Below are 12065 nucleotides of genomic sequence, written 5' to 3'. Positions count from 1 at the left end.
TCATGTGTATTTTTTTTTTTATGTCACTAGGTCGGCAAACAAGCGTACGGCTCACCTGATGGTAAGCGATTACCGTAGCTTATAGACGCCTGCAACACCAGAAGCATCGCAAGCGCGTTGCCGACCCTATCCCCAATCCCCCCAGGACTTACTTGGTCACCTTACTCACCAACAGGAACACAATACTGCTTGAAAACAGTATTATTTTGCTGTGATCTTCTGTAAGGTCGAGGTACTTACTACCCCAGTCGGGCTGCTCCATATTTTGAGCAGGAAATTCCTGCTGTGCCCTACCTCAGTTAAAAGTATGTATATAGCTCCCTAAATAAAGATATTTAAAAAAAGCATTGTCAGGTGGTACATTCTTCAGGACTTAACGACACGATGACTTCAGAATTATAAAATTTATAAGGACCAGGACACACCATATTTATAACTTTTTTTTTCGCGAATTCGCGAAACAATTGTTTTGAATTTTTTGGTACTAAATTAAAAAAAGACCATTGTTTTACAGTTTCAGTTTTTTTTATACAATTATCAAAAATAAATAATAACGTTTTATAGAGTATTTTATGTGGAATTAAATATTCTTTAATTTGGCTTTATTTAATAAAGCTAGGGCTGTTACTTTTCAAGATATTGAAGATTCCTCCCGTGACCATGGTTGCTGTAAAGTATCCGAAACGTCGGGAATCAAAAGTTAACAATAAACCGCGATAAAATCCGAAAAAAAGTGTTTTATTAAATGAGTAAAACTCGCGTAAACATTAGAAAACAATATATTGAAGATTTTCTAACCGACCCTTGTTCTTAACGGTCCAGTGTATTTAACGTTGATTTAATAGAGTATTATTTTGGTCACGGGCCTGTAGGAGAACGCTACTTATAGTTCGCGTCATGTAAAAAGAACGCTGGCCTTGAAGCTGCGCAGAAGCGATTTATCGGTCTATTTGGTGGTACGGGGTAGGGGGACGGGAGTGTTTATCACTTGTCGCATGCTTGCCGGTGTGCTATTGGTTGACAGCGGTTGACAGTTCGACGTCGACTCAAATTATTATCGCGCACAAAAGTTTTAAATTACAAAATTCTCCATTTACTATTTATTTCACTAAAAAACAATTATCAATTTATCATTTTAAACACATAAAAACTATTAAGATACGAATATCGAGAGTACAGATAATTATTATTTTTGAATACGACATTTCAATAACTAAAAAAATTTGTTATTGCTTTTGTTTAAAAAAAAAATTTGTGATTTTGTAAAGTGATAATTATTATACTTATTTAGTCCGAATAATTCGCACTGGTATTTCTAGTATTTTTTAATGTACCTACCAATAACCATTATACGAAGCCGCGAGTGAAAGCCTAATTAAAAAATAAAACAGTAGTACTTGTGCGCGAGTATACCCATGCGCAAACGCACCCCCTCCAGTTTCTTTCAGCGTTCTTTTTACATGACGCGAACTATACACGGCCACGTCCCTACCGGCGATAATACATCTGGGATGTTACTTTAGGTTCAACAGGCCAAGTTCACTCCTATATTCTCATTTTGTTTATGAATTGATTTAGTCCCAATTGGCAGATTTTTTTTGTGTTGTATGTGGTATTTCTTTCCATTGATTCTTAGACTGATTGCCAGTTATATATTATGTATTATTTTTTTTTTTGCATTTGCTATTAAGGTTGAGTAATTCATTCAATGTATATTTCAATTAATTGATTGTCTAAGGTAAATTGAAAAGTAAGAGGCATTAAAAATGCACTTATTATAATAATTCTTCATAATTTTTCAAATAGTAAAAATAAATTGCTTAAACAAAATAATCTGCATAAAGCGTCAATCCGTGTTGTTGCCCTAAGCCACTCCAAGGGGGATGTGCGAGGGAGGGTGACTAACCACAAACCACATGCTCCGAACATAGATGAAGTAAAAAAAAGTAGATAATGCGCGGCCTTTGTTGTTAGTGAAGCCACAAAACTCGGCTCCTTCAAGTAAACACACGCGCTCACGCACACATATGCATCAAACTACGCTCATTTTCGTTAGTATCTCACGGGGCCTCGTACAGTAACTTTGCCTTCAAAATGCCGTTCTTATGTAATTAAATGGTGCAAAAACAATATCAAAGTGAATAAAAAGTCTGAAGAAATATCGTTTCACACGTAAGTACTTACAAAACTTTATATTTTTTGTTATTCCAAAATAATATTGAGGTTATTCGGAACTTATAATTTCTATGCGCCGAAATGACGTACCAAGGGAGTGTTACCAGTAATTCTTATTTCCATTAGCCCAAAATGCGGGTAAGTAAATTGTAGGCAATCATAGAAAAATAATTAAGTAGAAAGTGGACATCATTATTGTGTTTTTTTTTTTATCGTGTGATTTTATGTTTTACCTAAATTGAAGTCAATATGAATTTTTAACTCGTTTGTGCCTGTTTAAATTTGTGAATTAACTACTCATATTTTACTACTAAATATCATGATTTTAGGTTTCCAACGAATATTTTAATAGGAGATAGATAGAATAGGTAGCTGCTGTGCGACTGAGCTGAAATGAACTACAACGACAGCCATCCTCATCTAATGTGGTTTGTTCAAACCATTTTGATAAACCTGACATGTACGGTACAAAACGTGGACTTCGCAGAGTACCATCACGTATATACTACTACTTACTACTAGGAATTTTAATGTTGAATTTTTTGTTCTAGGACCTACCGGATGAGTCTTAAATTAGTCGTTAACCAAGATTCAATCTTTGATACACCTAAGAAAACATAAACTAAGAGAAAAGTTAAAAAAGAAGGAACTTTATTTAAAAAAAATGTAAAAAAAAATTAAATCATTACAGCAAAGAGTTAGACGTCCTTAAAACAGGAACTTGCCCTTCAGAGGAATCATCAATTACTTAAAAACGCAATTTTCATTGACACAGATTTATATAATTCATTAAATAAAAACATGGCTGCAATAGATTTATTTAACAATTTGAAGCGAAAAAGGAGTAAATATATTTAAAACTATAAACAGATTTTTATTTTCGCATACCCATTTTACCTATATTAAATTAATTGTGTTTAATCCCATTTAATAAAATTTTCAGGGACTTTTTTTAAAAAGTGTCAACACTTCACTCACTCACACATATTTAAAAAAGTGGCTTCACTTTTTTGTTCTAAGTGCGTTATCTATTCTTTTTACTTGATCTATGGCTCCGAATGATTTTTTTATCTGCTATCATTATACCAGGATTTCATGATTTGAGTAGAGTTATTTTAAATATTTTGTAACATTTCAAGATTCGAATAAATAAAGAAAAGTATATCCCACCAAAAACATTTTCATGTAAAATGTTGCCAAGACGAGATCATATGGCTCGCACTGTCAAAAAGTTATCAGATCTCTTGTAGAGCCAAGCTTCTAACTCTACACGCCCTAACTCTACAAGCCCTAACTTCACAAACTCTACACCTTAGTCAAAATATGTGGCTTGGCCGTTTCGCTACCGTCACGTGGGTGTAAGGTGAAAAATTTTTTCACTGTTTTTTACTTTTCTGTCATACAATAGTTCTATTAAAGAAAAAATAAAAAGAAGAAGAATAATTGATATACATATAATACAAATAAAAATAAAAAGAGAAAATATATTTATATAAATGAGACAGGAAAGTCGTCATCTACAACATCGGCAGCCGGTAGTAACGAAACGGCCAAGCCACATATTTTGACTAAGGTGTAGAGTTTGTGAAGTTAGGGCTTGTAGAGTTAGGGCGTGTAGAGTTAGAAGCTTGGCTCTACAAGAGATCTGATAACTTTTTGACAGTGCGAGCCATATGATCTCGTCTTGGCAACATTTTACATGAAAATGTTTTTGGTGGGATTTCACTTCTTTTTGTAAGTTGCTTATGACAATATTATAGTTGCATTTTACCTCCGACACATTTTATACCATAAATATCATCCAATCTTCACCATATTCGGTTTAAGCACGCTGTTTTTGATTTTATGTTGAACTGATATGCAAACGGTGATTTCCGCCAAAACTTAAATACCAAAATTACAAAATGTAAATTTTCGACATAAACTAATAACCGATTTTTATTTTTTTATGTATTTTATTATTATTATTAATAACAAGGAGTCCCTATATCAATTTTCAGACCTCTAGCATCAAAATTTGCGGAAGTCTCATACAAACTTCCATCTCCTAGTTTAAGGGGTTGGGGGGTAAAAGTTCCAAGTTTTAGAATTTTTTTGTTGTTTGTGTACTAATACTAGCTTACATACCAAGTTTCAGCTTTCTGGAACTTCAGGAAGTACTCTATGAATTTTGATGATCATCAGTGAGTGACGAAATCGGGGTTTTTTAGATATCAATAAAATCTAAAGTATAAGAGCTATGCAATTGAAACTTTATATGTTTAATAAGTTCACTATTGACATCATATCCCCAGAATTTTGTTTATCTAGTATAATCCAAACCCAAGTTATGAGGGTTCAAAAAAACGACGAAGCACTTCGAGAAAAGATAGGTAGTGCTTTTCGTTTTTTTTTTTTTTTTTTTTTTTTGTTTCGTCTTGGCGGGGGCACTATCGTGCCCCCAGATAATAATTATTTTTACAGGTAGCTTTCAGCAATTTCAGTAAAATGGTCTTTTTACTAACAAGTGCATACAAAAAAATTAAAATAATCGTTTTCAATTTAAATTCTTTTACAAAAAAGTCACAATAAAAACCTTTAAAAGTCTTAAAAGAGACATGTATCCATGTGGACGTATCCGCCCACGTTGCTGTCTTAGAAAACATAGCTCTTAACGCTTAATTACATTTGCGTCACAGGGTTCAATGTAGAAAACCAACACTGCTAAGAGATAAAATGTCAAGTCTAAAAAAGATGATTGTTTAAGTTCTTTTATTAAAATTTGTATAATAAAACAATGTACGAAAATAAATTACTTACAATAGGTGTAAATAAATAAAAAATATTCTGCCGTGCGTTCGTGTTTATTATAATAAAAGTTATTAGTTTTCTATTATACACGAAATCTTACGTGAAAAAAAGAGTATTTAAACGAATACAGAACGAACGCAGTCCTAGTTTTAATGCGCTGCAAACTAGATGGCAGCTACTTATCGTCGCATCGCGTGAAGCGCTTAGCGTGACGTAACTAGAGAAACTCCATTTTCACGAAGCTGAATTTCAGGCGGCGCTAACCGTAGATTAAGCGACGCTTGTACTAGGCTGGCATAATCGTGTAAGATATTGTTTTCAGCTTTACAGTGAAATAGAGTTATTTATGAAAGGGAGGGGTTCGTAATGTTTATGTTTTCGTAAATGTTCCCGTTTTGTTTGGGTTTGAGTTGTTCACAAAAAATGCTTATACTAAGAGCTCATCAGAACATTTTTTTTCCCGTAACAATTATTATTTAGTCGTATGACATACGAAGACTAATATGAGCTTAGTGTTTACTCAGATTACTAAAGTTTTTAATTTAACATCAAGTAAAACGCCTTTTTGTTTCATTACAAAGGTAATTCTATCACAATCGTTTTTTTTAACTTTTTATGATATTTGAATAAACAGACATTAGTTACTATATACACTTATACGAATAATCAACATCAAGTTATAATCGTTATAGCATTCGGAATAGTTCTGTAAAAACATCAATTGTCTACCAATTACGGTTAAAAAATATAAACCTAAGAAAAACAAACAAAGAAAAGTTTTATTAGTTTTAATTGATTAATATTTGTTATAAAATAAAAAACTATCCATAAATTTTGACCAAAGTTAAAACTTTTAAATACTAATTCAAATATTTCTGTTATTATTTCAAGAACATTGAATATACGAATAATGTCTCTCTCTTTGTTTATACTGAAAAAACATTTTTCAATTCACTAGGTGAACAGAAATGGATCCAACGTTTTACGTAGATTCAAGAAAAATTTCACTTTGTAATAGGCTATCATAACTGCCGATAAAGTATTTCGTAAATCGTTTTCAAGACTGTTACGAAATTTGGGGGGGTCTTTGTTTCTTTCATTTACTTTTTTGAAGTGAAAACTTCTTTAGTCGCGTTGGGCACTTTTTAGTGGGGGAAAATATTATGGGTTCGCGTCACTGACATGCTTTAGCAGTATATTATAGATTGATGTTTATAATTTTAATTCAAACATTATGAAATTTTAAATTTTAATATTCAATAAGTTTTAAGTTTTCACTTTTATCGGCAGTCTCTATAACTGCTATTATTATTATTTTTTAAAACTAAATAAAAAAATTGGAATGTACAAGAGTTGCCGTATGTCTTTGTTTTTTGTTTTGTTCTTTAGTTGCAGGGTCGTTAATTTATTCTAAATATTGAGGTCATCCTACATTAACGTATTCGTTTGTACATGAATGAAAATAGAATAATGAATACAGTTATTCTGATACAAATTAAGCTGTGTGGTTACGGTAGTAAAGAATAGGTATAGCCACTCCCCTGCTTCCTGTGGATATCGTAAGAGGCAACTAATTAATAACACAGTTCCACTACCACCTTGGAACTTAAATAGCCGATCGATGGCGGGATAGCCATCCCACTAATGGCTTTGAATTACACAGGCCAAATACGGGCAGCAGCGTCTTAGGTGCGACAAAACCAGCCCTGCGGTTACCAACCCACCAGCCCAGCGTGGTGACTATAGGCAACGCACATGAGTTCACACTATTTTTAGCGCGAGCTTGTGAAGGCCTATGTCCAACAGTGGACTGCGATGGGCTGAAGTGATGATACAAATTACCATCAATATATAAGATATAAGTAATTAAAAAATACAAAGGTAAAAACTGTCTGAGTCATTTTTTTATATTGATTTTTTTTATGCTTTAAAAACACTAGAGCAATGATTTTTTTTGTTATAAATCACGTATAACCCCGCTCCACAAACATTAAAAAAAATGTATTGCTTTTTAAGTATGACTTCGAAAAATTTACAATTCAATTTTTTTTCTTCGTCTTTATTACAAGATTAAAGGTATTCACAGAAAATATTGTTTTAAGAAATCTTTACAATAACTATTAAAGACTAAACGAGAACATTTTTTAGTTTGTTATCTTGCTTACAAGAATTAGTAAACAAAGTGGCTTGAAGCTGAAATTTTAAATTAAATAATAGATTATTCTAGTAAATAAACATTTTATAATTACTTATCACATTATTTTTTAAAAAGACCATTTCTTATGAAGACATATTATGGTGATACACGTGTAAAGAAATGATAGAAGAACCGGTAAAAGACCGTACGGCAGAAGTGAAAACTTCATTAGAAATCACAATCAAGCAATAACGCAATAAGTCCCAAGTTTATCCGATCGAGCCTTTCACCGTTCAGCAGCGAAGAGCAGCTGTCGGTATCTCTCTCGCTCGGGGTACACTCGGCGGTCCCGAGCTCATCCGATCAAGTCTTTCACCGTTCAGCAGCGAAGAGCAGCTGTCGGTATCTCTCTCGCTCGGGTACACTCGGCGGTCCCGAGTTCACCCGATCGAGCCTTTCACCTCAGAGCGTGATGGTACAGCCTAACTTACTTTAACTTGTATGTGCGGTGCGCCAAAATGTGTTTTCACTCCAAAAAAAATTAACTACTAACAGATAAAGATATTAACTGTTAATAGTATGCATGTGTGCAGATGTGCATAATATGTAAAAATAGAAAGATAGTGAGAATAGGTTTTTATAACACAAGGGCTGCAGAAAGTGGTCTGCCTTATGGTTGACGGTTATCGTAGTCTCCCGAGTAGAAATTTTTTCGTCTTCCTTAGAAGGACCGGACCAGGCATGCCTGATCAGGACTAGATAAGGCATGTAACGCAGATGATTGGTCTGGACCTGATCAGGATGAGATGAGATTTCCTGATCGGGTCTAGATCGGTCCGGTCCTTTTAAAAAACACGAATGTAAATTATTGAAAAAATTGTTTGACAAAAAAAGGGAATTGATATTAGAAATGTTACTTAACATAATTATTATGATATTTATTTCCATTTATTTTTTCCAATGTACTATTTATTTATGTTCTTAAGTATTAATTATTTTCATTTATTTGTATGTTATTAATTAATTATTATTAATTAAATTTTATTTATTAACTTCTAATAATTAACTACTAGTTAACTATTTCCTATTACTTACGACTGCTCCACTGTGTAGAAACGGACTCCCTGCTAGACTGTCCTGATATATACTAAGTGCGCTTAAAAACATTAATAGCGCGATTCAGGCTCAGTTCGCGTAATTTCTTTCAGGCTATCCTGATCTGGACCGGACCGGGTCCTGATCCAGTATGCCTTACCATACTTGATTATATTTTACATCAGGCTATCCTGATCTGGACCGGACCGGGTCCTGATCCAGTAAGCCTTACCATGCTTGATTATATTTTACATCAGGCTATCCTGATCTGGACCGGACCGGGTCCTGATCCAGTATGCCTTACCATACTTGATAATATTTTACATCAGGCTATCCTTGTCTGGACCAGACCTAGTCCTAATAAAGCTTGCCGGATCCGGCATGCCTTATTGTATCCTGATCCGGTCCAGATACATGATCTGGTTGAGCCTGACCTTTTTTCTAGTCGGGCTATGGTTACACCTGGATAATCACAATTTTTTTCATCACACGTTGCCTACTTTACTATCGCGTTCAACACAGCGCGCCCCAGATTTCTAGTTACCACGTTTAACATAGAAATCCTACAAGTTTAGAGCAATATTATTTTGTTGCAATTTTTGTGAGGTTTTTGATACCTCTCCTGTTGGGCTGCTCCAGATTTTGAGCAAGATATTTCCTGCTGCGTTTCCTCATAACCTCGTATTAATTATAAATTTGTCTATTCTTAATCTATAGGTTAATCGTCTAATTTTTGCTCGATGCTTCATAGATGGATTTGAAATATCAGCCTTTGCGATATAAGCTTGTGAATGCGTGACGACAGCGTTTCGGAAAGTGTGATCGGGAGAGGCGAGCGGAACAAGAGATAGAGGTGTGAGAACACAATTTCGTTCTCTCTTACCAGTTACGTTTCGTATATCTAAGACACAGTGCAGGCCTATTGTGCGGGCTTATTGCTAAAGAAGTTTTACTTCAGTTGTGTGGTCTAAAGCCAACTCGTTTTTTACACCTATAATCCAGAAGATTGAGTTTTTTTTTCGAGGCTTTTTTATAACTTCAAATTTGGTGGAAGGTCTGGCATTAACTTCTAATAATTAACTACTAATTAACTATTTCCTATTACTTACGACTGCTCCACTGTGTTGAACTGGACTCCCTGCTAGATTGTCCTGATAACTGTATATGTACTAAGTGCGCTTAAAAACATTAATAGCGCGATTCAGGCTTAGTTTGCGTAATTTCTTTCAGGCTACCCTGATCTGGACCGGACCGGGTCCTGATCCAGTGTGCCTTACTATACTTGATTATATTTTACATCAGGCTATCCTGATCTGGACCGGACCGGGTCCTGATCCAGTATGCTTTAACATACTTGATCATATTTTACATCAGGCTATCCTTGTCTGGACCAGACCTGGTCCTGATAGAGCTTGCCGGATCTGGCATTTTGATCCGGTCCAGATACATGATCTGGTTGAGCCTAACCTTTTTCCTAGTCGGGCATGGCATGGCCATGTGTATTTATGTAGTGTATGTTTCCGGACCCCAGATAGGTACAGAATAACAGGCCCTAAGCTCTAAGGAGCTACTTGCTTAAATCACACTTCACTTCACATCACATCAGCCTTTCGCAGTCCACTATTGGATATAGGCCTCCACAAGTTCACGCCAAAAATGGCCTGAACTCATGTGCTTTCCCCATAGTCACCACGTTGGGCAGGCGGGTTAGTGACCGCAGGGCTGGCTTTGTTTCACCGAAGAAGACTTGCTTAAATGTCAGCCGTTTATTTTCCCTTATAGGTTTGGGATGGGAAAATCGAACTACAGGAGTCTATTTAATATTTTTTCCTTTTTTTTTAAGTTTTCGTTTCCTGTATTTATACATATATATGGGAATATCATTTCACTTCATTTCGATGATAATTTTGTTAGTAACATTTTAACAAGCTATAATTAAAACAATATTGATCGTAAAATAAAACATTACTTAATTTATTGGAAAGTTTAAAAAAATATAGGTACTTATAATTACTAATATTTTAATAATGGGTTTATTCAAACTAGCTGTACAGTAATACTAAACACGTGTACATTAGAAAAGTTTTGCCCTTACCCCCGATACAGCTGCTCTATCTACCTCTGCGAACTTCCCGCCCATCAACCCCATAGTGTTGCGTGAGTGTGCGTGTAGCATATGTGCGTTGTACCTTTTGCATCGTTCTGTTATCCTAGTACATACGTGACTATAGAAACTCACATGCATCCATGGACGTGACACACTCAACGAACACACCTGGGGTGGGCTACTCAGTTGACAGCACACATTTAACGTAAGTTCCTTCTTAGAAAAAACGAACAAGTTTTGACATAGGTCTTTTATAATTAATTAGACTACTGGTCGCCTAGTGGTCGACATTCAACCATAATTAATTTAAATTATAAGTTTGAACATTGTATATATATAATATATTCTTCTATAATAATAAACAAAAGAGTATATATGCGCATGTGTTAAGAACATGGTAGTGTGTGTATTTTTTTTTATTGTATCAATGTATTTTTAGGTGTTATTTGAAAAAAAAAAAATGGGCATTCGCACTCTCTTATATATCCTTCTCTATATAAACTATAAGTGTGCGAAATTTCATACTCCTCGGTCCGCGTAATTTTCGTAAAAAGGGGTACAAAGTTTTTGCTTCACGCCTTAATATATAGATAGACAGATATTTTGAAACCTTGATATGGTCAACCCAAATTATAGAGTTAGTGTCAATGTAAATTATAAAATAAAAATAAAAAAACTTGACGAGAACCGCGTCGACTCTGAAATATCAATAAATTATGAAAGTATATTTTGAAAAATAATTATTGGGAAATCTTTAAAAAGCAAATGAGGTCAAAAATGCATGAATATTATGTAACTTCATTTTCTTAAATTATGTAATTTCGATGCTGCCTAGACCGAATTTTCGTGTCGTATACGATCTCTTTGTAACACATGTGTTGGACACAACGCTCCATATATTGACATGTTGATATGCTGACTCTTTATGCGGTCCTAGTACAAACGTGTGTCGGAGACATCATATGACGACATCCATTTGCATGTGGCGTTTGACATAAATGACATAATCAATTGAGTGACAGGTAGAGAAGCCATAATATTATAATCACGTCATACAAATAAACTTATTCAGAACTTATCATTACAACTTTTAATACATAAATAATACAAGTGTTTTTTAACTCCATGGTCATTTTGATTTCTTTTTTTTCTATTCTTTTTTTACGAAACAAAAAAATTCTTTCAATTTATTTACTTGGTTTGAAATTCAATTTACATTTAAATTATTAACAGATTTTATCAATTAAAAGTCGCTTATCCTGCATACGCAAAGTTTATGAAACTGTCATTTTGTCCACAAAGGCACCGCCTTCATACCATTGTTTTCTGTGTTAAATACTAGGGACTTAGTAATATATTGGAGAATATTTTGGCGATGACGCCTTACCCTTTCGTATAAGGTGATTTACCCTTACAAACCAAACCATACAAGCAATTTAAATAAAAGTAATAAATGTCACAGATTAGCTAGAATTCTTCGGTAATACTTAGCTATTTTTGGAACTGTTGTATAATAAGGGGTATTAAAACACGAATGTGGGTATATATGATGATAATAGTATCTCACAGGTGTTAATTATCAACAGTCACATACAAGACTTTAGGTACACCCATAATATGATCCTCTATAAAAAATTCTGAAACAGTTTTACGGCGTGCAGCGTTTTTGTAGTGAAACGCGCATGAATGACAATGTTCTTTTTTTAAATTTCATACATATGTTCTTTCTCTCAGATCTACGGACCTCTTTTGATAAACTGT

General features: G+C 34.2%; 1 protein-coding gene across 1 annotated transcript in view; it reads left to right on the top strand.

The window, feature by feature from the left end:
• The window catches only part of LOC123659254 (neuroendocrine convertase 1-like), a 36530-nt gene that overhangs the window by 11608 nt on the left and 12857 nt on the right, over positions 1-12065 (top strand). The window lies entirely within an intron of this gene.

This window comes from Melitaea cinxia, chromosome 13, assembly GCF_905220565.1.
Source record: "Melitaea cinxia chromosome 13, ilMelCinx1.1, whole genome shotgun sequence".
NCBI classification, from domain to species: Eukaryota; Metazoa; Arthropoda; class Insecta; order Lepidoptera; family Nymphalidae; genus Melitaea; species Melitaea cinxia.
Note: the sequence above shows the minus strand (reverse complement) of the source record. Positions and strands in the feature narration are given on the sequence as shown.